The sequence below is a fragment of the Trichosurus vulpecula genome, chromosome 9 (assembly GCF_011100635.1).
Source record: "Trichosurus vulpecula isolate mTriVul1 chromosome 9, mTriVul1.pri, whole genome shotgun sequence".
NCBI classification, from domain to species: Eukaryota; Metazoa; Chordata; class Mammalia; order Diprotodontia; family Phalangeridae; genus Trichosurus; species Trichosurus vulpecula.
The window spans coordinates 115,103,378-115,130,148 of NC_050581.1; the positions used below are offsets into that span (position 1 = coordinate 115,103,378).

General features: G+C 40.8%; 1 protein-coding gene across 3 annotated transcripts in view; it reads left to right on the top strand.

The window, feature by feature from the left end:
• The first annotated feature begins 10,558 nt into the window (after nucleotides 1-10,558).
• Nucleotides 10,559-26,771, top strand: part of ARF1 (ADP ribosylation factor 1) — a 31,121-nt gene continuing 14,908 nt past the window's right edge. The window contains exons 1-2 of one of the 3 annotated variants that reach the window (XM_036737923.1): nucleotides 10,569-10,739; nucleotides 10,907-11,060. The gene's annotated coding sequence lies outside the window, so the exon portion shown is untranslated. Of the gene's footprint in view, nucleotides 10,740-10,906; nucleotides 11,061-26,771 lie in introns of all 3 variants that reach the window. The other 2 variants (XM_036737924.1, XM_036737925.1) reach the window with 2 other exon arrangements.

Below are 26,771 nucleotides of genomic sequence, written 5' to 3' on the forward strand. Positions count from 1 at the left end.
AACTGCAGCTGAACCTCTGTAGCTGCCCCACCTCCACTGCCCCCGGGGGCGGTAGCCAAACCACAAACTCCTTCCACTCCCGCAGCTTTTCCCACTAACCTTCTCTGTTGTCTTTGGTGTTTGTGGGTTGAGAAGTCCGGTAACTGCTGCAGCTCACTGATTCAGGGCGCTAGGGCACACTCCGCCCGGCTCCTGGTCTGGTTGGTCCCCGCCGCTCAGGCTGGGCTCTGCTCCGCTCCGCTCCCAGCTCCCAGCTCTGTGCGGGATAGACCTCACCCAGAGACCATCCAGGCTGTCCTGGGCTGGAGCCCTGCTTCCCTCTGCTGTTTTGTGGGTTCTGCAATTCTAGAGTTGGTTCAGAGCCATTTTTTATAGGTTTTTGGAGGGACTAGGCGGGGAGCTCACGCTAGTCCCTGCTTTCCAGCTGCCATCTTGGCTCCGCTGCTGGAACTAGGAATTTTCAATCTAGAGAAGAGACTTAGGAGGGATATGATAACTACTTTCAGATACAAAGGGCTTCCATGAATAAAATAAAGATGAACATATAAAAGTTTCAAGAGTTGCAGATTTCTGCTTCATACAAGCAAAAATTTCCTATTAGAGATAAACAGATGATAGCAGATAGATAAATAGATGATAATGGATAGGTGGCAAAGTACATAGAGGACTGGGCCTGGAGTAAGGAAGTCCTGAGTTCAAATCAGGCCTCAGAAACTTACTAGCTATGTAACTTTGAGCAAGTTGCTTAATCTCTGTTTGCCTCAGTTTCTTCAGCTGTAAAATGGGGATAACTATAACACCTACCTCCCAAGGCTGTTGTCAGGATCAAATGAGATAATATTTGTAAAGTAGTTAGCACAGGGCCTGGCACATAGTAGGTACTATATAACTAAAGATGATAGGTAGAAAGATAAGAGATAAGTAGATAGAAAGAAAGGGAAGGAAGGAAGGAAGGAAGGAAGAAAGAAAGAAAGAAAGAAAGAAAGAAAGAAAGAAAGACAGAAAGAAAGAAAGAAAGAAAGAAAGAAAAAGAAAGAAACAGAGGAAGGAAGGAAGGAAAGAAGGAAGGAAGGAAGAAAAATTTAGATCCAAATATGTGCCTGGCACTGAATGTTGGTGATACAAAAGCAAGAAAACAAGACAGTCCCTACTCTCAAGAAGCTAACCTTCTAATGTGAAGAGACAAAACATAAGGAGTACTAGAAAGGGCAGGGAGGATACACATAAGAACAAGGCAAGTCATTCAACTTCTCCAGGATATACTTAAGGACAAGAACAGAGGTTGAACAGATTGGAGAGTAAGCCATAGTGAAGTGAACAACATGGCTCAGGCCTCTCAGGATGTTGAGGTTTCATGCAGGGACTTATCAATAAAAAGTGGAATGTATCCCAAAGTACAATGGACTGTTTGAGGAGGTAATGGACTCCCCCTTACTGGGAGTCTTCATGCAGTGTTTCAGGTAGATGTTAGACCAAATAGCCTCCAAGGTCCTTAGAATCTCTGAGACTCTGAGAATCTGGATTTGAATTCCTGGCTCAGTTATTTACAAGCTAATATATGGCCTTAAGCAAGTCACTTCCCTCCCTTGGGCCTGTTTTGTTATCTTTTAAATGAAGGGATCTTACTAGACAATCTCCAATGTTCCTTCCAGCTTTAAATCCTATGATCCCATGAATGTTTCTCCAGATTTTTTGTTTGTATCTTGTCCCATAGAGTAGGGGCTGTTTGCTTTAGTAGGCTCTGTCCAGAGCCCTTCCCACTGTAGAGAGTAGGGTAGTTAGTTAGGGGGCACTGAAGAAAATGAGCAAGAGATTTCTGAGCAGTTCTCTTATCCAGACACTTGCTCCTCCCAATAGGGCCCAGGGCCCGACTCTGTCCAATAGTCGGAGGACAATTGTGGGCCCCTTGGGGAGGGGGAAGTAACATATTGTAGTAACAGTTGCCACAAACAAACTTGTCCGCAGCCCACAGAGAGGAAAGGGTGTGAAGGAGGAGTTCAGAGAAACCCAGGGACCCTAAGCTGCTGAGGAGGATGGAGGGGAAGTCCCCAGCTGCAGCTGGCGGTAACATCCATTCACAAAAGCATTCTGGGCTCCCTCACGCTCTCTTGGAACCCTGCCTGGTAGTGCCACAGTCCTAACCTCAGCCTAATAACTCAGACAGTCAGACAGGCTAGCTCTCCCACAAGGCCTTCCTAGACCGATCAAAGATGAAAAAGTTAAGGTAATACCTTTCTGTAGCCCCACTTCTGTTGCGCAGATGAAACCTCCCTGTTTTGCAGATGAAGAAAGTACTACTGTTCAGGTAATAAACAGCTAGCAACTCTCCGAGCCAGGATTTGAACTCCTATGTCTCGTGCTTCCAAGTCTAGCACACTCTTCAATTTCTTCACTGTACCATGCTCCCAGTTGATATCTAAGGTTCTATGAGCTGAGATGTTAGCTGGTCCTCACAATGTATACGGACACAGCAAAGAAGGGGAAGGAAGGGCATTCCAAATGAGGAGGACTTCCGGTGTGAGCAAGGTGATGGAGATGAGGATGTCTAATGAGGTAAACTTCAAACCTCTTAGCATTCAAGGATCTTCAACATGAGGATGATGATGATGATGATAAATAGCTCACATTTATATAGGACTTTAAAGCTTGCAAAGAAAGTACTTTCCATTGGCTACTTCGTTTGGTCCTCACAACACCCCTACAAGACAGGTGCTATTATTATCCCCAATTTACAGATGGCAAAACTAAGTCTGAGAGAGTTTAAGTGGCTTGAAACATTAAGTAATCACAGGTCTGGTTCCACCAGACTTTTGCAGTCATCTCACACAACTTCCTTCCAGTGTACTAATCAGTCCTTGGAAGAGATGGAAGCATAGAAATTCTCACTGCATTTTTCCATTGGGCTAGAAGCAATTGACATATTTTATATAACTTCCAATAGTATCAATCCATGCAGAGGATTCATTATTCACCCCAATCCATACCTCTTTGTATTTTCCAATGAAGCAAGATTACTCCCCTGTATATAGCCTGCATCCCTCCCCCAACTATTCCCAAAGCTTAGGGACACTATTCTATTTACACTCTCCCTACCCCACCGAAAATCTGATCTATCCTTTAAGATCCAATTCAAAGGTCATTTCTACCAGGAATTTTTCCTGAATCCCCCCTAATGGATCATATTCTGGGCACAGGACTCCACTCATCCACTTAACTTTTCATTTACAATTCTCTGAGGCACTTATATATTATTTGTAGTACAGTTATCTCCTTATTAGACTGTTAGCTCAAGGAGGCTAGAAGGCAGGGACTGTTTCTTATCTAACCTTTATATCTCCTCCAGCAGGAGTTATCAGATATTAAGCACTTATTGTACTAGATGCTCAGAGAAATGCTAAGGCTAAATGATAGGTCCTCCTGACTCTGACGTTTACCCTCTATCTACTATGCTGCAATCCCCTTTTAATGTCTCCTACAAGCCCAGGAAAAAAAAAAACAAAAGCTTTGTGATTATAAAGGGGGAATGTGAGCTGAGCCTTGAAGAATGAGTAGGATTTGGGTAGGAGGTGATTCCAGGTGGGAAGAATAACATGAAAATTAACAAAGGTCCAGCAGTAAGTGGTGGGAAGAAGAGGATGCTGAAAAGAGGAGAAGGATTTTGTGATGAGATCAGTGAATTGGGCTGAATATCAAGTAAGGTAAGTAGATCTACTATTCTTAATTCTTGGAAAAGAAGAAAAAGACCTGGTTTTGGATCCAAGTCCAGACTCTGCCATTATTCAGGAAATAACTTAATGTCTCTGGGTTTCTATTTCTTTATCTTTAAAATGGAGTTAATAGGGCCAGACCAGTGCCCAACATTGGAAAGCCATGGGGAACTATCTGAAGCAGGAAACAGGACCAGAGCAGTACTCAGAACAGGGTGACCCCCAAGGACCCAAAAAGCAGCAGGAAAAAAGGCCAGACCAGCTCTAAGCAGTGGGCACCTGACTTAGCATCCAGGCAGCCAGTTTCCACAATAGGAGACTAGACCATACAGTTCCTACAGAAGGTGATATCTCGTCTTAGCCATCAAACTCAGGATCAGGCAGGACTTACTATATACTATCCAGGAGTATGGGAGCAGAGTTTGACCCATGTGCAAGCTTCTAATCCAGAAAATGAGGCTAGAGATATGAGAAAAGAGAAGGAAAAAACAAACATAATGAAGAAATACTTTGGGCTGAAAAAAGCCCAAGAGATAAACACCAGAAAAGAGAAACACCCCAAGTCCAAGTGAAGCCTCAGAGATAAGAATGTCTTAGCCATAACAGCTACAAGAGTTGTTTTATAGTGGTTTGTTATTTCCTTCTCCATGTATTTTATAAAGGAAGAAATTGAGGCAAATAAGGTTAAGTGACTTGCCCAGGGTCACACAGCTAATAAGTGTCTTAGGCTAGATTTGAACTCAGGAAGATGAGTCTTCCTGACTCCAGGTCTTGAGTTGTATCCACTTCACCATCTCACTGCCAGAAGAATATCTGGAACAGATTGAAACAAGAGATACAAAATGGAATAGCTAGTGAGAAAAAAAAAATTGCACAAAGAATTAATACCTTAGAAAAAAGATAGTGGTAAACCTTACTCCAGAACTAAACTTCCTAAAAATTAGATTGGGACAACTCCACGAGACAACAAGAAATGTTCGAAAAAATTGGGAAATTGAAAAAATGGAAGAAAATGTAAGGTATATATTATCAAAAACAATTTTCCTGGAAAGGATCAAAGAGATTGTCTAAGATTAGACTACCTGAAATTTATGACCAGAAAAAAAAAGCTTGGATGTTATATTTGGAACCAAATGATAAAATGAAAATAGGAAGAATCTACCAGTTATCTCCTGAAAAAAAATCCCAAAATAAAAACTCTCAGGATTATCTTTGCCAAAATCTAGCACTTCAAGCAATCCAAAAAGAAAGCCGTCAATGTCAAGCAGCCATAATCAGGATAACCCAAGGTTTGGCAGCTGCCATCATGAAAGAGAGGAGATCTTGGAATGTGATACTCCGAAAGGCTTACAATCAAGAATGACCTATCCAGAAAAACTAAGTATATTCTACAAGGCAAAAAACAAAAACCAAAAAAACCCAAAAAACCCAAGCCTTTTATAAAATTTTCCTGAGTAGATCCTTTGAAATGGAAACAAGAGAAACAGAAACGTACACACATTTGAAAGGGACCATCCGAGGATTAATTGTTTCTTTAAGAGAGAGAAGAAACAAGTATACTCTTAGAACTTTAATATCTTCAAAGGTAATAAAGAGAGGGTTGTCTTTGTTGTATTTTGATGGTCTTATGAGCAGAAGGAAATAGGAGGCATACAGTACTCTTTTGAGGAGGAAAAGAGGAAGAGGGGCAAATTCACTATCTCACATAATAGGGATGCATGAGATGAAGAGCTTATAAGCATGGAGCATGGGGTGGGAGGGGAGGAACAAGCATCCCATAAGCCTCACTTTTAACTCAACTGGATAAAGGAAGCTTGAAACACATTCCCACATATATTCACACACACACACACGCCACATGGTATAGAGATATATCAACTCAACAGGGTCAACTGAATATATGTATACTCATCTGCATATGTATACTCAATAGGGTCAGGTGAACACACATCAGGGAGACTATATAAGACATGAGTATGTGAGAGAGGGAAGGATAGGTGAGGAAGTCGTAAGCATCAGGATCAAATATAAACAAATACCAACATTAGCAGGGAGGGGAGGAAGAAGGAAAAGAGTAAAAACTCTGAGATGGGGGAGGGAGAAGGCATGGGGAAGAGAATAGGGTCAAATTCAGAATAAAAAGAAAAAAATTAAAATGGGACTACAAATACTTAAAGTATCTGCTTCATAAGGGTGTTATCAAGAAAGTCCTTTATAAACTTTAAAACACTAAAAAATGAGTATGACCTGAAGAGAAGATGGGGGTCAAGGGTAAGGAACAATAGGTGGATAGCTAGGGTGTTTCCCAGGTACCCTGGAGATGTTTGGAGAAATCAAGGAAGGCTTTTAGCACATTGAGTGTCAAACTTATGGGCACAGACAAGAACCACACAGGATCGGCTTGTGGATGTCGTGGATGGGCTTCAGTCTGAAATAGAAGGAAATCCTAAATGAATGACCTGAGATTTATCAAGAAGGTAATGCTCCGCCCCTACAGGAGGCACTCACTGCCTTACATCTCATACAACCCAAACCTTCTACGCCTGCAAAGCCTATGGCTTCTACCCACCCAGCCAAAGGTCACCTCTCTCCTTTTAGTCCTTCTGGGCTTTTGAGGAAGTGAATGTCTTGAGGAAGGCTAGTGTCTTCTTCCCCAAAAGGGAGCTGATATACACTGGTGATAATAACAGTAACTTCGATTTCAATAGAGTCTTAAGGATTATAAAATCCCCTTCAGCACCCTACTTCCTCTTACTCTCTTCTAAATTCTCTGAAATCTGAATTCAACTGAAACTGCCCTTTCCAAAAGCTATCATTGATCCTCTTAATTGCCAAATCTACTGGCCTGTGCTCAATCTTCCTCCTTCTTGACCTCTCTGAAGCATTTGGCACAATTGATCACCTTTTCCCCCTGGAAGCTCTCTCCTCTTGAGGTTTTCATGAAACTAATCTCTCCTGGTTGGCTTTCTATCAGTCCACATGCTCCTTCTCAGTCCCCTTTGCTGGCCCCTCATTCAGTCATGCACTCTAATTGTGTGCCCCCAGTGGTATGCTGGTAAAAATTTAACAACCAGTCTTCTGAGGGAGAGGGGGAGGGGAAAGTATGTCCCCTGGCACACTTTTAAGTTTAATCTGCATTAACAACACTTTATCCATCACTTTCTTAAACCCAGACAAAACAATATAGCAAGCCCTAATTTATAGTGTTTGCTGATTTCCCAGGGGAAATATTCTCATTGAAAATTTAACAACAGGTTTTCCTGAGATGGTTTGAGCAGGCTCCTGTACTCCTCTGGGAACCCCCAAGTCTCTGTCCTGAGCCCCTTTCTCTTTTCACTGCATACAGTCTCACCTGGCGATCTCATTCTCTCCGGTGGGTTGAGTTCTCATATCTTTCATGCCTATATCCTCTATAGGCAGCTAGGCGGATACAATGAATAGAGCCCTGGGCCTAGATACCTGCTGTTTCTCACAATCGTCTATCCCCCATCCTTGCCTTTATACTGACTATTCCCCCAAGTGCTGCCTTAGTTTCCCTGGCTTCCCACAAGACTCAGCTCAAATCTTATCTCCTGCAGGGGGCCTTTCCCAGTCCCCCCAGCTGCTAGTGCCTTCTTCTCTGAGATCACCTTCAATCTACTCTGAATATATCTTAGATCTTTGAGAAACACGATTTTGGGAATCACTGGACTTCCCCAAATTGTGAGAAAATGTGGTTTTGGGGATCACTGGACTTCCTAGGCAGGGCCAAAGTCCTGAGAAAGAACCCTGTGATAATCCCTAAGGAAGGCTGTGCAGACCACAGGATTCCCAGAGGAAGACCAAGTAGTAGCCCCCTTTAATCTGTGGGGATCCCAGGGCCTCCTAGTAGTCAGACTCTAAGGAGGACCCAAGTGATAGCCCCTCAAGATCACAAGGCTCCTGAGACGAGGCTGAAAGTCCCAAGTGATGTCCCCTTAAGAAAGCTCTGCAGAGCACAGGGTTCCCCAGGAAAATCCTAAGTGGACACCTCAGTGGGGATCACAGGACTCCCAAGGCAGAATCAGGAAGTAAGCCTGAGCCAAGCTTCCACTGCTCATTGCTTTCTTTTACTTCAGGAAAACGTACATGATTTGCCTATTCTCATCCAAAGAACTCAAAACTAGGATAAGTAGAGAAAGGTATATTATATTCCTCAAGAGAACAAGCATAGTACTCACTAGAACACTCACACTGTTACAGCTGCAGGAGCAGGGGTAACCATTCCCTCCACTCCTGCTAGAGTCATGGTTAGTTTACAATCTTTATTTTTTACATAGTTTTCCTAGGTTATACAGTTTATATAGGTAGGATAATAAGGACACAGAAGCAAAAGTGAAGTTAATTAGATTTTCCTTGTCTGAGTTTAGGATTAATCTACATTCTTTACTCCCCTACGTTCCCTCTTTAACATATGCAAATTATGCAAATCAGTAGGCCTAGACTCTTGACCAAGACCAGACCCTAGATAAGCTTGAACTGGTTCAACCTGGTTCGCCTGATTGCCTTCTCAAAAAGCATGTGTACAAGCCTCTGACCTTCACCTGACCAACCTTGAGGCCTGGTTTCTGCTAAAGCTGGGGTTGAGGAGGGGGGGGAAGTATACCTTCAATTCTATGGAAACAAAACTCCTCCTCCCATTTCTTACAGATGTATAAGTTATTCACATGTTGTGCCCCCCACTAGAATTTAAGCTCCTTGAGCCCAGGAATTGTTTTTTGCCTTTTTTTGTAACCCTGAAGCTTAGCATCGTGTCTGCCACATAGAAAATGCTTTAGAATCCTTGTCGATGATTTTTATTTCAACAACTCTGTGAGCTCGCCTCTTATCATTTTGCTACTGCCAGGAATGAGATCCAAGTGTGTATAAATCAAAACCTAGAGGTCTAAGACAAGTCAGCATTTGGAGGCCAGGCTGGAGATTCAAGGCAAGGAGGTCAGTAGTCAGCGCCAGATCAGAGCAGGACACAGTGAATGCTGCTCAAATGTCTATTTTTCTGTCTCAATTCACCCCTACAAGTCTTCAACCTTTTAATGTGATGGCACACCGGTGGGGGAAGGAAACAAGCATTTCTTAATCACCTACTATGTGTCAGGAGGGTAGCTAAGGGTGCATCGGATAGTGTGTTGGGCCTGAAGTCAAATTTTGAATCTGACCTCAGACGCTCCCTAGCTATGTGACCCTGGGCAAGTCACTTCACCCTGTTTGCCTTAGTTTAACATCTGTAAAATGAGCTAGAGAAGATAATATCAAAACTACTCCACTATCATGAAGGGTCAGACACGACTGAAAGACAACTGAATGACAGCACCAATGCACCAGGCGCTGCTAAGTGCTTCACAATGATCTCATCTGGATCCTCACCCTTTGGGGTAGGTAGCATTATTATCCCTATTTTACAGCTCAGAAAACAGGCAGATGGAGGTTAAGTGACGTGCCCAGGGTCACACAGCTAGTCAGTACCTGAGACCAGATTTGAATCCAGGCCTTCCCGATTCCAGGCTCTTCCACTGGGACACCTCGCTCCCACTCATTGCCTGTGTGATCTGAGATGAGCGACCTTTTCTTCTGAGCCTCAGCGTCATCTGTAACATAAGAATGTTGGACAGAATGACTTGTAGGTCCATTTCCGCCCCTAAAGCTATGATTCCATAACTCTGTTTAAAAGGGTGGCCTAGGGGGTGGCAGCGAGGTGACGCAGTGAGGAGAGCTCTAGACATTGCACCTCCCAGCTACCTGTCTGAAAGTCTTAGTGTAGTTTTTAAGCTTAAAACTAAAACTTAACTTTTAGATAAAAAAAATTTAAAAAAATTAAAATTAAAAAAAAATTTTTTTAAATTGTCCAATTGAGACACGTATGATTTAACTCCAGAAAGCTGGCCCTTTAGCCCTCCACATTCAGTTTATTTTTCTAAATAAACAATAAATTGTGGATTGACTCTTCCCCAGTGCTAAGCTCTGGCCAACGTGGAAGAAAGGTTATGATACTATTATACTGTATATCACATAATATTTTATTAATAATGATGCCTGTAGTAATGGTCGGTAGATCGTGAGCTTCTCAAGCGGCAAAGCCAGTCTTTTACCTCTCTACACTTCCCTAGATCTTAGTGCCTGGCGCATAGTAGGCCCTTAATAAAAGTTTTTTGGCTAATCCAGAATTTCTGTAGAGCTTTAAGCCCTGACTTGAACTTGGTCGGCCAGGGTTCAAAGATCCAGCTGTGACATTGGTTGGCTGAGTGCCCTTCGGGAAGTCACTTTGCCATTCCGGGCCTCAGTTTCCTTTAAAGGCAGAAAAGTTAAATTCGAGCTCCAGCTGTTATCGATGGAGGCACCGAGTGGGGGGGGGGGGGAGTCAATGTCCGGCAGCATCTCCCCAGCTGAAGTATCGGGTCCAGTCCCTTAGGGATGACCTCATTAAGCCCAAGTGAGTGCGGTGGAGGCGGGTGACCACTACACTGAGGGGACTGGACAAGGTGCCATGAAAACCACGTCTGGCTGCCTCCACGTGTCCGGTCGACAAGACCCCAGACCCCAGCGTGTGAGCATCTTGGGGAGAAAAGTTTCCCCCTTTAAAAAAGTAAAACTGTGTGTTTGAAGAGAAGCATTGTTTTCTTAAAGCATTTCCCCAGGGAATCAATAAATAAGTCAGATTAGTAAGGGGGAGGTGGGTAGGCCGGCGGTATAATAGCGGTTTTTGTTTGTGGAGCTTCGATTTACGAACAACTTTAGATGGCGAAAAAGGAGGCCGACCACCACCTGCTGCGGCCCCCACGGAGGCTCCCGGGAAGTAGGGCAGGGAGCGTAAGAGATCTAGGCCGCATGCGCAGTCTGCGACCTCCCGATCCAGGCCGGCTCGCACCTGGGAAGCGGCCTGATATAGGTTGGGCCCGGAGAAAAAGAGAGAGGTACGCACGCGTGCGCATAAGAAAAGTGGGAAGGAGTGGGAGAGCGGCCTGTGAGCGTGCGCACAAGACGGAGGACACGGAAGGCCCCGGGAGCCAGAGGAGTGAGGTAGGAAGGGGCCAACGGGGCTCGAAAGCTCTTACCCCGCAATCTTGGGGGAGGAAGGGAGGGAGGGAGGGAGCGGGGAGGGAGGGTCAGGAGATAGAGGGAAGGGTGGGGCGGGAAGTAGGGGAGTGGGCGGGGCGAAGCGGTGACGCAGCCCGCCGATTACCCAGCCCCCCCCACGGCCTTCCCTGGCACTGACGTGGCTGCCGTCGGGAGCCGCCATCTTGTGGGAGCGAAACCAACGCCTGGAGAGCCGATAAAAAGAAGGAGCGGCAGCCGCTCGCGGGTGAGGAGACGGGAAGCCCGAGGCTCAGGAGCGGGGAGGTAAGGCGAGGCCCCCTCCGCCACCCCGGTCCCCCTCAGCGCCGCGGCCCCCCCCTGGCGCCGGGGGTCCGGGCGGGGGAGGTGACGGGAGCGGGGTCCGAGCAGGCCAGGCCCGAGGCGGCCGGGCCCAGCAGGGGTGGCCCAAGGCGATGAAGGCCGCGGCTCCGACCGAAGGAGGCCTACGGGGTGTAGGCCCGTGAGGGAGCGGCCGAGGGCGCGTAGACCGTGGCCGGGGTTGGCGGGGGTTGGGGTGGGGCTGGGAGGCCAGGAGCTTCAGGTCTGCCTCGACGCTAGGGGCTTGGGACCCGCGGAGGCGAGAGAGCCGAGTCGGGGAAGCTCCTGCCTGTACGAGGCAGGAAGGCCCGGGGCCGCCCGCCCCGAAAGCCTGCCCTTCACCTCCGCGAGATCCAGGGGGCGAGCTGGGGGAGGGGGGCGGTGGATCCTAGGGGCGTCTGCGGACCTTTTGTTAGTATTATTATAGTATCGGAGCGGAATTGGGGGGGGACTTCGAGGCCCACCCCCGCCTTCCACCGATGAGGAAACTGAGGCGGAGGCATAGTAAGAGTCGGAGTAGGATTTGAACTCGGGTTTCCTTCGCCCCCCGCAAAGTCTTGATCCCCCCCCTCCCCGGGGCGGAGACGGCGGATCCGAGGCCGAGCTCGGGTGGAGCTGTTAGGGGCCTTAAAGACCGCCTCTTGGAACGCCTTAACCGAAGCCCCGGACGCCGAGGCACCCCGGGGAGAGTCGGTGCTCGTCCCTCCCACGGCCAGCCGGCTTCTGCGGCCGGAGCGGGGACCTCGAGGCGGAAAAGAGCCGTTCTCTTCCTGCCCGCTGGGAGGTTACGGTGTGACGGGAGCCCGGACCCCGAGGCCGGAGAAAGGCATGAATTGAGAACCGGAGTGTTTGAGTCATTTTGTGGTGGAGGAAGAAAGGGAGGAGGAGGAGGAGGAGTTTTTACCGGCATATCCCAGTTTCTGTTCCGTATCAGGAGAAGGGGGACCGGGAGCGCCCTCGGTTATTATAACCTCTAGTTTATATGCCGTTCTATGAAGTGCTCACACCCCCGTAAGTTGAGGGAGGAAGAGTATCGTCAGCCCTGTATTTACCGGTGAGTATTCCGAGCGCTAGAAAGTGAGGTGACTCGCCCAAGGTCACACGACCGAGGCAGCGGGGACTTGAGCCCAACTTCTCTGATTCCACTTTGTATTCTCACCACCCCGTGCCACACCTTAGGTAAAGGGAAATTAGCTTCCACACTCGCAGAGGAGCCTGATTTAACTACTCTACAAAGTCAATATCTTAGCGTGAGAACTTCGTGTTGGTCCACTGATATCGCAGTCTGAGGTAGACCTTCCAGGGAGTGTGGTGTGCAGGCTGTTGTCCTTTGCGGCTGATACTATTCCTACTATTGGTGGTAGTAACAGACTTTTTCTCCGAAATGTCAATGCCAGAATCCTGATGATAGACAAAAAATACCCAAGGATCACCGTGTAAGTGAATCTTTAACCTAAATATGGAGATAGAAGGAACAGTTTTAGTCACTCTAGAGGTGACTCTGCCGAGCCTTCCCATTGCATAATCCTAGTTGTGAATAGCATGTAAAAATTTAATTCCAATAATAACTTAATTACACAGTACTTAATATTAACTAATTTATTCAAACAACACCTTGAGCTAGGTGGCATTCTCTGCATTTCAAAGAAGCGGAAAGTTGGAATTTTAAGAGAATTTGTGAAGATTGAGTAATATTTGAAATAAGTTTAGGGATGGTTTTCAGATGCCACTAGAAATAATTCTTAGAATTTATCATCATAGAATTTTAGACATAAAAGGATTGTTGTGATCTTGTAGTCCAATCTGCTCATTTTATAAATGAACAACATTTGGTTGGGGGAGGTAGTTAAGTGACACACCCAAGGTCATGCAGCTAGTTACTAGGTGAGCCATAAAGACCAGAACAGTTTTCTGGTTACTCTTTTAGAACAAGTCCTCAGCAGTTTATAAAATATTAATTTTATCCTCACTTTTTCAAGTATAAAGCATACTATTACACATCTAACTGACCTGCCCTAGTCTTAGGTATCATTCTTTGCCTAAGCTAAAACTTAAGTATTATGAGAGCATGAATTTGTCAGTTAACTTTAGTTTTTAGTAATAGTCAGTGGTTCATTCTGTTAGACCTTGAAATACCAAGTGTTAGTTGGGGCCAAAGTTAAAAGGAATTTAATGGTTTAAAAATTAATCACAAGCCTAATTTGTTTATCTAAACATGTTACTTAAATGTGTTATCTCCAGTACTTGGGGGATACACTTCAAGATTTTAGGGAAATATATGGACAAAGTAGTCTATACATATAACTTGGCTCACCAATTACAACCCCTAAGTCTTAAGATATCTCTGGTTATCCCAAAGGGATGTCACAGATTTCCCCCTTCTATTCTTCAAAAAAAAAATTTGTTTGTTTTGGCATATTCTTAGAAATGTTATTCAACATTTGAGGGGCGCTGATACTGTTACAATTCTAAAAGATCAGAAATAACTGAACTAAGGTTTATATAGTTAGCATACAAAAAGCAGTTGTCCTACACCCTAACAGTTCTGCATTTTTAATCATGTGATCAACCATTCACTTTACCCCTTGCACAACATGGCAAGGGCATTCCACATACCCTAGTACCTGCTAACTCATACTTAAGGTAGGAGTAACTTGGAACAAAGCAAAGTTACATCCCAACTTTTTCATTCTGTTCTGTAAGTCTTGATTAACAATAAATTTTGATTTGGAGGGAGGAGAGTTTGTAAAAATAGTTGGCTACTGTGGTGAGCCTTTTAAAAGAAGACAAAAATCAAGCAGTTACATGGTGTGCTGTGTTGTGTACTGCTATCTTAATGTTATAGGTGTACTTTTGCTTTTATGTATTGCAAATAAATGAGGGTTTCCCTTTTTTATTTCTTTATTTTGTACTACTTGACTTTCTTATCCTTCTGTAGTTATTGAAATTATTGTGTACTCCTCAGCATTTTGCAGATATACCTCCTTGAGAAGGCATTGTTTTTATTAGTATTCTAGGGTAATTTAGAAATTGAGGTCATAAAATGTAGACTATAATATGAAATTAAAGAATTCTGTTATCAGAGTTGGCGTTTTTAACAACCCCCGTTTTGCTTTTAATGCAGAGGTGGAATTTCTGCAGGATACAATGTGGAGAGGAGGACTCAGATCAGAGTGAGAATTTTCATACTTAGGTTGTTTGGTTTCAAGAGCTTATAATCAGAATTTTAACTAAACTTTTACCCTATCGTGATACTCATTTTAACAATTGTATGAATCTCATGGTGAATATCAGAGCTGCTGTAGTCACAAATCAGTTAATTCCCATTTAATCAGAACCTGCCATCCAGTTTGTATTGTATGACTACATATGTGGAAAATAAAAGAAATAATAAAAGGGATTCAATCTCAGTTTTCTTACTTTTTTTTTTATTGGAAGGGGAAATTTGGTTTTTGAAATTCATTGTGGATTTCTTAGGTTACAGCTGTTCCGCATAAGCATAGGTAGTGGAGAAGTCTTCTCAGAATTTGTAAATAGCTGATCCTAGGTTTATACACCACTAATTGTTACAAATGTTTTTATAATACAATAACATTTCACCTGTCCAGAAATATAAAAGGACATGTTTATATATGTTATTTATAGGATAGACCCTCCCAAAAATGTTTTAGCTTTACAAAAGATTCTAAATGGCTTTCTCTGGTATCCAGGATTTTGGCCAAAGTTGCAAATTGGGAGAGGAGAACAGACCAGAAGTTACAGTCTGGCAGTGAAAGAGGAGAGTGAAATACTTTCTAAAAAGTAGACATAGAAATTGGAAAAGCACAGCTGTCAGGGGCCACTTAAGAGTGGGAGCAAATGCCTGTTCATTATTATCAGTAATTGATTACAGTATGACTCAGAATCAGTGGTTGTATTACATTATATCCTCTGCATGAGAAAGCAGGTAAATTAGTTAACATAGATTAACATAAGTTTGTCATTTTATATTCACAACGTCCCTGTGAGGTGAGTACTATTTATCTCTGTTTTACATCTTAGAGCATCACAGCTCTAAAGACATAAAATTAAACTTAGAGGGCATCTAGTCCCACCCTATTAAGTTTACAAATGAAACAGGCCAAGAGATGAAGTGACTTGCCCGTGGACTATCCCTTACATCACATAGTGTTGCCAAACTCTGTCCTTCTTTGAAGGCATCCCTCTGGCTGCATTGACACAGCTACTACCCTAGTTCAGACCCTTAACCCCTTTCACTTGGATTGGTATAGCTTTCTGATTGACCTCCCTGCAGCAAGTCTCCCTCTCCCCTTTCCAATCCATCCTTCACACAGCTACCAGTGATATTCCTAAAGCACAGGTTTGATAATGTCACACTTACAGTTCCTTATCTCCAGGATCAAATATAGACTCCTTTGTTCAGCATTTAAAGCCCTAGACAAGCCTGTCTCTTACCTTTTCCAGCTTTATATACACACTATGATCCATCCAAGTTGACCCTCACCAGGATATAACATCTGTTTCCAAGTAGCTGGTGGTTCAGTGGTTAGAGTGCTGGAGCCTGGAGTTAGGAAGACCCGAGTTCAAATTGAACCTCACAACAGTTTCTAGCTGTGAGTCCGGGCAAGTATATCTCCCAGGGTTGCTGTGAGGATCAAATGAGATGACATTTGTAACTTAGCACAGGTTTACAAAGCATCTTCATAACCCTGTGAGGTAGGTTATAATTTTTCTCAAGGTAGAAATTATGAAACATATATATAGGTTCTTAGATCCAGGATCTTGAACTAGAGGAGACCTAAGGCCATCTAGTCCAGCACCCTCATTTCTGGAAACTTAGGACTTGCCTAATGTCACACAGAAATAGAAGTAGTATCGCTGCCAGAACCAGTGCTTTTCTGTCTGTAGTGTGCTGCTCTTTGTGTTTTTAACTCTAATTACTAAGTATTTTCATTTGACAGATTTCTTTAGTTCTACCAATTTAAATGCATATGTTCAGATAGATAAGACCAAAATTTTTTACCCCTGAAAATAAGGCTGAATGGTAAAAATGCAGGTATAGTTGTAAATGTGCCAACAGGAGAACATTTACAAAGAATGTTCTTTTTAAAATTGCTGTTAAAACAATTTTCCTATGAAGTAATAGCTTCCTACCTTCTGCAGATGAAAGCGAATACAGCTTGGCATTTAACTGATTGAATCCATTAATTTATGCTTAAAATACTATGCCAATTAGTAATTCAGGCAGTGAAGTTAACTGAAAGATATTAATAACTTTTGGTATTTCCAACTTCTGTTGAAAGTGATTTAATCTTTTCAAAATTATAGACATAATTAAATGAAAATGTGTTCTTATTCCACAGTTGGTGGGGGCTGAAGCCTTTGCTTAATAACTTGGCAGTTAGCATATTGGTAGAAAATAGAAAAATCTTTTTGATGACATATTTTAGGTTTGGCCAAAATGCTTACCTTAAGCCAAAAATATTAGACCTTGTCTAGGTATTTGTTACATTAGTGAGAATATTAGTGCATTATTGAACTTAAGTGATCATTCTGATAATGGTTAGTCTTGGTGTTCCTTGACAAAATTGTCTTCTGATAACACTTAATTACAAGCATGTATAGCTGGAAGGGACCTCAGAAGCCATTTAGTCCAACTCTGTCATTTAATAAATTTTTTTAAAAATCATGGGCTTGATAAACATGAAAATTTCATTATACAAAGAACAGAAAAATAGGATTGTATATAAAACTGAACTTCTGTTATGTAGTTTTTTAAAAGCTGTATTAAGTATAACATACTAATAAATTGTCCATGTATGTTCCCTTTTTTGAACTTCGTTTTTTAATATTTAATTGTAGTTCTTTTCTTTTTTAATTAGTATCTACCAACTCCCCCCCCCCACACACACACACACACACGATCTCCCTTCCAAATAGAAAGTCCTCCCTTATGACAAGCAAATATATCAAGCAAAACAAGTTCACACATTGACCATCTCAAAACATAAAAAGCTTGTTTCATCAGTCATCAGAGTCTTCTGAAGTTATGACTGGTCAGCCTTGTTCAAAGTTCTTAAATTTTCCAAAGTTATTTGTTCTTCATGTTATTCCAGTTATTGTGTAAATTGTTCCCCTGGTTCCACTCATTTCACCCTGGATCATTTCAGTCAGCCAATAAACATTCGTTCAGCACTTAACTATGTGTCAGGCACTGTGATAGGTCCTGGGGATACAAAATGAGGCAAAAGACAACCCCTGACTTCAAGGAGATTGGAATCTGAAGTTCATACAAGTCTTAGATTGTTTGGAATCCAACCCTTTTTATGGCTTAATAATGTGGATGGGTACCACTTTTGTTTCTAGCTCTTTGCAACAGAAAGTATTCCTGTCAATAAGCCTTACAGTCTATTTAGGAGATAGAAGGACCCAAATGATGTTTCTGTTTTCCCAGGTTCTGCGTTCTCTATTCCATAGCAGTGCTTTTGCTTTTTGCCATTTTTTTCTCTTTACCTTGAAGACACACCACTTCCCTGTCACTCCCCCTCCCCACCTCCCAAAATGGGAAAGTACAAATATTTGGGGGTTTGTTTTGTAATAGGGATGATGTTAGTTTTTGTTTTGCCTGAAAGGCAAAACATATTTTTGTGTTTTTTTAAAATGGCATACTCCTTAGTGGATAGTGACTTCTACCTTTTGATGGCAGTTCATCTGAACTTCCTCAAAAAAATTTGTTTTATTATCCCGGAGAAAGCAAACCTGAGGAAGTTATATTGTCTGTAAAAAGAACCTCATTGCATCTCTGTATATGTATTCTTATTTTATACAGGATTGGGCATGGTAATATGCCTTCTTTGAAGAATAGCCCAAAATAGTAACACATTAGTGAAGTCACCTCAAAAATTTGTATTTTAAAAAAATTGTATTTTATTATTTTTATGATTTGAAGTTGCCAAGTACATTAATTTTTGGTTTCAGTAAAAATATCTTATATCTGAGTTGTACACTCTTTACAGTTACAATCTCTCCCTCCCCTGCCCCCCCCCTTCTGTGGTGCTGGCTTTATGACCCTGGATAGGTCATTTAAAACTCCACATTTCTCCAGGTATAGATGGAGGGAATTTTCATGCTAAGAATTCACTATACATATAAAAATCACATCTGGCCTCCCCCCCCCCCCAATTTTATGAAAACATTGTGAGTTTCATAAACAAGTGGTGTGTTATTAGAATAGTCTGACAGATGCCTGTGGTTTTTACTTTGCTTTGTTAACTTTCAGAGGATAAGACTATAGAAACCCTTTATGTTGAATTGTGTGGAGTATTTGGGGTGGGGAGGCTGATTATAACTAACCTTGGGTTACATCTTAAACTTGAATATTTTCTGCAGTCCTCAGTTTTGCTTGCCCATGTTTGAGAGTTCTCTAGGAAGAATTATTTCTCCAATTTAGTTTTTGGTATACTTGTGATATTGCAAGTACCATACTTTTTCTATTTGTTTGTCCTTATAGTATGAGAATCCTAAAAGATCTTGATATTCTGTACAGTGCTTTACTTAAAAAGAGGGAAACTATGGTGCTCTTGTTCAGACAGCTAAATGACTGACTACCTTCATGCTTTCCATTGGAAATGGTGTTTTCACTTCCTTTTGCAAGTTTTTAAGTTTGTGTGGTGCTGTTAAATATTTGCCAGCTTCTCTGAATGAGGATTCAGTAGAATTCCCTAAAGTTATAAAAGGGTGTGGTTAGTGGTGAACATGAACTTGGGACAGATAGAATACTAAAACTGTTGGGACTCCGGTGAAACTGAAGAAGGTAGTTTTCAGGCAAATAAAACAAAGTGCTATTTGTCAGTATGATATAGTAAGAAAAGTATGAGGAAATTAGGAAACCTAAATTTGAGCCCTAAGTTGGATCTCCTTTTGCAGATGGCAAACAGACTCTGAGGGTATGACATGCCCATGATCACATAGAGGAATGGGGGGGCGGGTGGAGAATGACCTGATGATCCTATGCAGTATTTCTCTAAAGTTAAGAAATTGAGATGGCTCGAGTCTTTTTTGAGATTCTTGATTATGTCATAGAGCAATTTTCCACAGTATGTCTGAAGGTACCTCTTGTTAAAGACAATAGACTGTCTTGAAATAGGCTAGAATAGATGGACCACTGATGTGACCCTTTGTGAAATTTGTTATGACCCGTTGACATGCTTTAAGGAACAAAGAGTAGAGTTTATACCTTAGGTCTGGGGGGTTGGGGGGAACTAGTTGACCAAATGAGGCGTAACAGAAACATGTAGGAGGAAAATGAGTCCACATCCATAATGACTGAGGGCAATGCTGGTGAGGTAAGACATTTCACTTGAGCTTTAGAACAGATTTTTGGAACATTTGAGGAAAAGATAGTTAACATATAGCCAGAGAATAAGAGAAAATGTGAGAGGAATTAGAGGTTCTCAACAAAATTTTGATGGTTCAGTGGTTAGTGAGCCCAAAAAACAAATGTTAAACATGTTACTTTTGTGACTTTACAGAGAGCTTTCCTAAGTGCTCAGATTTTAAAGGAACAGTTACAAAAATGGAAGCACGTCATTTAAATCAAGGAAAGAATATGAAAGTGGCCTATACTTGTGAAATTAGAGCCCGAGAGGCTAAAGCCCTGACTGAGCTATAGCTTCTGAAAAATGCTAAACAAAACATGGATACTTATTAGGACAGATCACGCTAAACAAAAGTTCCTCCTCCCTCTTTCCTTCTCTCCCTCTTATTTCCTCCTATTTGCCCTTTGCTTTACTCGTGGCTAAAAAAAGTTAAAAGTTCAAAGCAAAAAGATAAATTAGTTGGCATTATTTATTTGTCAACTGTTGTTTTGTTTTTACTTAAGAATAACCTTTTGTCTTGAAAATATGGAATATTGGAAGAATTGGAGCCAAAGCATTGCAACTAGAGTTGTATGTACCCAGCAAATCTTAAATTACTTTAGATCTCATAGCTTGGAAAAATAATATACCATGGTACAGAACCACCATTTGTGATCTTCATGGAATCTTGGAGAAATTTGAAGTTTCAGATTTAAATTTTTTGAGGTGGAGAGGAGTGGAATGGGATTATGTAAATCAAAGACCCTTAGACTTGATCCTGAGAAAAAATCTAGAGACACTCAAACTGATAAATTGTAAGTACTTAGAAGGGGATGTATCAAATCATTCCAGATTTATTGTGCATCATTTCTTTTTCTGACAAGGTTGCTAGATGAAGGTTACCAGAGAGGAGAATCCTTGTAGTCATCGTATACCTAGAGTTTGTGAATCTTAAGCATAACATTGTAGACATCATGGAAGAATTGATGGGAAAGAGGTATCATACTGTAATAGTGTTGTGGTTTGTTATGTTTAGCTATGACTTGTTACAAATAAGGGTATTTTTTTGGTAGGGTGGGGGAAATGACTCATGTAAGAAAGAAATGACCATTAGTAAAATGTATTTTAAAAAGCTTAAGTTAAACGATAGTACAGTTAGATGGATCTGATACTGTTTGACCAAATCCAAAGTATTGATTAATGTCAGTCTCAGTCAGGAAGGAATGAGGGTCCTAGGTGACATACTAAAGAGTTTTGTCCTTCCTTCCATTGCATTGCAGACTTTTATCAGTGATTGACGCATTGGTCGAGGTCTCCATTCTGTCCCGTTCCTTCAGTTCCCCATTGCCTTCAAACATGCCCACATTTCCATCATTAAAAAATCTTCCCTGTTTCCTAGCATCCCCTCAAGCTATTGCCCTATTATTCTCCTCCCCCTTTCAACCAAACTCTTATAAAAGGCTGTCTGCATTCTTTGAAAGGATAAGCCAGTTCCAACTTTGTCATTATTTGCTTAATCAGTTTGACAGCAAAAAGTATGCTTAAACATAATAGATATTGATGTCAGCTTCACAAAAACTGAATTGTAACCCTTCTTGATCCTTGTTAGTGTATTTTTTTTCATGTTTATATAGATAGTTGAAATCAAAATGAATACAGACCCAGTTTTACTTTTTTGCCTTTGTATTCATATGAATCTTTCCATGTTTCTGTGCAATCCTAAAATCATAAAAATAGGACTCTGTAACATTGATGTTTCACAGCCTCTAGCCATCCTCCTACCACTGGTCATTTAGGTTATTTTCAGTTTTCTTATCTACAACATATACATATACACACATATATATATGCATATATATGCTTTAAATATTTTCCTATGGTTGACTTTGTTCTTTTCTTTGAATTACTTTCTAGAAATATATTTATTTCCACTAGTGGAATTACTGGGTCATAGATATGACCTATGATTTTTGTGGCTTCTATATTTCCACATAGCCTTCCACAAAGAACATGCAAATAAGTTTCCTTTTAAGCTTTAGTTTTATTATTTTTGCTCCTATTAAACAACCAGTCACCTTGTCCCAAATAATTTCATCCATTGCTTTGATAAAGAATTGTTTTTTCCTTCTTACATTTGGGATAAGTATATGATGCTTTTCCTTTTTTAGTTCTCTGTAATTTGGCATGGTTATTGTGAGTATGGACATAAATTTTATTTTTTCCATATTGTTTTCCCAGCCACTTTTATTGAATTACAGCTGCTTTCCTCATTGTCTATACTAATGAGTCTGTAAATAAACTTACATATATAGATATGTGTATATATGCATGTATATTCTGTTTCTGGGTTTTATTTTCTTTGTATTGGTCAAATTTCCTTAATATATGTCTAGTGCCAAATTGTTTTGATGACTGCCCTTTCATAATTTAAAATCTGAAAATGTCACCCTTGATCAACTCTTTTACCACTATGTCCTTTGATATTCTTGTTTTCATGCAATTTTATAAAATATATTGATATTTCGGTATGGAACTAAGTCCATTAATTGGAAATTTTTTTTTTGCTCTCCTTTATTTGTCATTAATGCCTAAATTTTTCCTTTATAGTAGTCCCATGTATTGGTATTTACATACATACATGTGTAATATGTGTGTGTATATACATATACATTTACATACATATTTGATTGCTGTTGTAAGTGGGAGTCTTGTTTTTTCCAGCTATTTATTGCTATAATTTAGAACCACAATTGACTTTTAAGAAGTTGAGCATCAAAGTATCTACTATGGGTAGGGTCCAGCAGCTAACATTTCTATAACACTTTATATACAAAATGATTTACATATTGCTCTCACTTCATTCTCACAGCAATTTTGTAGAAGCACCACCAATTTTATAGATGGGAAAAGTGAGGCCCAGAGAATTTGACTTTACTGTCATAAAACTAGTATTAAAGGCAAGGTTCACATCCTAATGTCTCCTGAAACTTTAGTCCAGTGTTCTTTCACATTGTTGCTCCTTAGTCACACTGATTATCACTTTATTACAATTTTAAAATTATACATGTATTACAGAATATTCATTTTAAGAAACATTAAGCACCTAATGTGCAAAGCATGGTGGGGGCGGTTAACTTTAACCTCTGAGAGCCTCTAGTCTATGATTGGGAAAGGCATGCAGTATATACTTAAATAAGTATAATACAACATAAGAATGCTGGGTGCAGAGCTATTAATAGGGATATTTGAGAGATAGGAGAGAGTACTTTCATTTGGAAAGATCAAAAGTACCCCCTGAGGAGAGATTTGAATGAGATGTGTGATACAAACGTTGGGAGGCAAGATGTCAGGTTCATTTTAGGAATCAGCTAATAGTAGACTTTCGCCTAACTGCAGCATGTGTGAGAAAGGAGGTAATGTGACAAGTCTGAAAAGATAGATAAGAGCCTGTGGAATGTCTTCGGTGCCAACTTAATAAGGTTCTGGTTTTGTTTTCTTGTAATCCCAGTACAATTTGGAGCCATTGACAATTTTTGAGCAAAATCTGGATTTGTTTAATTGTAGCAATAAAAAGCTACTTGTTGAAAGATTTTAACAAATACCTTTTAAGTTCATATAACCTAGTGATCAGAGAGAATTTAGATATTTTACCAATCTGTAATATTGGAGTTGTGACAGTATACAAAGTAGTAGGTGAATTTATAGTTAATTGAAGGGCTTTACCTAAAGGGCAGGACAAGGGGTTTACAGGGAGGTCAATTTCAGGTCAATATGAGGAAAAATATTACTTTAAGAACCATGTGATTTTATCATTGTGGCTGTTACCACCATGCAGACTGGAAACCATCCATTCACACACATATAGTGAAGTTCTTGTCCATATTCTTCCATAGATTCCATAGATAGAGGATCCATCCTTCTTAGAGACCTTCATGTAGGTCTTTTTATGTTTTGAAGAGTACCAATTCAGCTAATAGGCTGTTCACCTGTTATCTCTGTGACCACCCCACCACCTATTCTGATCATGTGTTTCCTTAAAGAAATCCCTTAAACCAGTCTGAGCACAGATAATTATTGGAAGTACTCTATAGCCTACTTGTGCCTCCATTGTCTGTTGGGTGACATGCAATTTGAATTCCATAGAGTTGGTGGTATTCTGAGATCTGTCATTAGAGAGTATTGCCAGGAGAATGTCTATTTAAAAGATGGGGGCGGGGCTTGCTTTGGGGAAAGAGCTTGTGATCATGCATGCAGTGTCTTAATTTCAGTCCACCCTGCTCTCTTCCTCTTTTTGGGCCCAACTAATTTTCCATTTGTAGTATGTGTCCCAAATATGTGTATTGATGTACTATAATTCAATGGGCTGATCATCTAACTGCATGTTGTAATCTATTCGATGGGCATTTAAAAATCCGTTTAGCTTTTTTCTGTGTAGGTTGTTAGACTGATCTCTTCTGAATAATCTTGGGTCTCATTGAGGAACTCCTGTGGTATTTTGGGGCTTGGTGGTACATTTGCATGATATCTACAAGCAGGAACTTTCTAGAGGACCTCACTATCAATAGGGAATTCCCTCTTTTACAAATGTTGACCTCTGATGGTGGTGGACACCTTTTGTAAGTATGTGTCTCAGTATTTAATGCCTTTGCTGCATTTGAACTATTCTTTTAAGAGAATCATTGAACAGTACAATCTCTGGTTGCATTTGTCAAAGAATATTTTATGATCGTAGCATATGCCTGAAGATTTCCATTGGAGAAGAACTTAAGGCTGCGTTTTACTCTGTATCAAATGCTTTATTATAATCAGTTAATGCTGGGATTTTGTGTTTTATGATTTTCAGTCAGTTGAATGTCATTTGTGAAGAACTGATCTGCTATGTACAGCTGTTTTAAAGATGCATACATTTGATCATTTTTCTAAAGATGAGACATTGGGCCTTTGGGTCATTAGTTATTGATATTTTCTTCACCTTTTAGAGACATCACTTTCATTTGTGATTTTTACTACCACCACTTGTATTTTCTTACCTTTCCTTCCTTGAAATAAGTTGAGACATGGTCCCTCAAAATCAGAAAAGGTTTTCTCTGTGTAATGTAAATGTAAATGCTAAGTGCCATTTCTACTAGGCACATATATGGAGGGAGAAACTGCTAATATAGATCCACCTTAGTTACTGTACAGTGGCCACAACATAGCAAAAACAGTAGTCAACATACCCAGATTCTATTCACCAGAGATAAAATTTCTTTAAAAAGGACTCGATTATAAAATCCATTACCTCAGATTTCTACACACAAATGTGTAAAATATGGTATTAAGAAAGATGAGCTAAGAGGTCCTATGCAAATTTTACCTTATAAGTATCTCTGAGCTTTGGGATAAAACCCATGTCTGGAATATAGATCAGTGAAGTTAGACCTCAGTCAAAAGAAACATAAGTAAATGGAGGTGGGGGTATTATATAATAAAAGTTATCCTAATCAAGAAAATCTGGGGACCAGAAGGGAGCAACTGTTTGGGTGGAAGATCAGAGGAAGTGCTAACAGAAGCAACATTGAATTTGGAGCATACTACAAACCACCTGGACAGAAAGAGGAAATTGAAGAGGAGCTTGGGAAGACATCACAAGTTTGGCACAAAAGCATAATATGGTAGCAATAGGGGACTTCATGTTTTTGGACACTTGATGTAGCTCTCTCTGCCAAAAACAGAGCAACTGATAAATTTCTTGACTTGCCTTCAAGAAAATTTTCTCTTTCAAAAAGATAAAAGCAAAAAAAAAAAAAGAGAAATCCCATTTTTGATATAATTTACACCCGCAAAAAAGAATGACTTAGAAATGATGGGAGATTTGAGAAATGGCCATTCCATTTTATATTTTGATAGATGAGAGTTAAACTCCGCATGTTCTGACTTTACCCTGAATTTTGGGAGAGTGGGTTTCAAAGGGTGTGGAGAAAGAGTAGATAGACTCAGTGGACTAAAATTCTACATAAGTAATTAGACAAGGAGGAATGGGAAACCCTTCAGAATGGAATTCTGATGAGGAAGAAGAAAGGAGACTTTTTTTTTTTTTTGGAGGGGGGAAGGCAGGGCAATTGGTGTTAGGTGACTTGCCCAAGGTCACACAGCTAGTAAGTGTGTGAAGTGTCTGAGGGCTGATTGGAACTCAGGTCCTCCTGATTGCAGGGCTGGTGCTCTACTCACTGCGCCACCTAGCTGCCCCAGAAGACTTGTTTTTTCCTAATTTCATGTTAATATTTTATGGTTCCAGAGTAGGATTTCTTTTTTATTTGTTTTTTATTTTTTATTTAATATTTTTAGCTTTCAGCATTGATTTTCACAAGATTTTGAGTTACAAATTTTCTCACCATTTCTACCCTCTGCCCACCACTCCAAGACTGCATGTATTCTGATTGCCTCGTTTCCCAGTCAGCCCTCCCTTCTGGCACTCCACTCCCCCCCATCCCCTTTTCCCTTACTTTATTGTAGGGAGAGATAGATTTCTATGCCCCATTGCCTGTACATCTTATTTCCTAGTTGCATGCAAAAACTTTTTTTTTAACATCTGCTTTTTAAAACTTTGAGTTCCAAATTCTCTCCCTTCTTCCCTCCCCACCCACCCTCCCCCAAAAGGCAAGCAATTCAACGTAGGCCACATGTGTATCATTATGCAAAACCCTTCCACAATACTCATGTTGTGAAAGACTATATTTTGCTCCTTCCTATCCTATCCCCCTTTGTTCAATTTTCTCCCTTGACCCTGTCCCTTTTCAAAAGTGTTTGCTTTTGATTACCTCCTCCCCCTATCTGCCCTCCGTTCTATCATCCCCCTTTTTTATCTCCTTCCTCCTTCTTTCCTGTGGGGTAAGATACCCAGTTGAGTGTGTATGTTATTCCCTCCTCAGGTCAGATCCAATGAGAGCAAGATTCACTCATTCCCCCTCACCTGCTCCCTCTTCACTCCCAACAGAACTGCTTTTTCTTGCCACTTTTATGTGAGATAATTTAGCCTATTCTATCTCTCCCTTTCTCCCTCTTTCAGTATATTCCTCTCTTATCTCTTAATTTGATTTTATGTTTTTAGGTATCATCCCTTCCTATTCAACTCACCCTGTGCCCTCTGGTTATGTATAAATGTATATTCCCTTCATGAGTTATATACATCATCTTTCCATGTAGGAATGTAAACAAAAGAGTTCAACTTTAGTAAGTCCCGTATGATTTCTCTTTCTTGTTTACCTTTTTATGCTTCTCTTGATTCTTGTGTTTGAAAGTCAAATTTTCTATTCAGCTC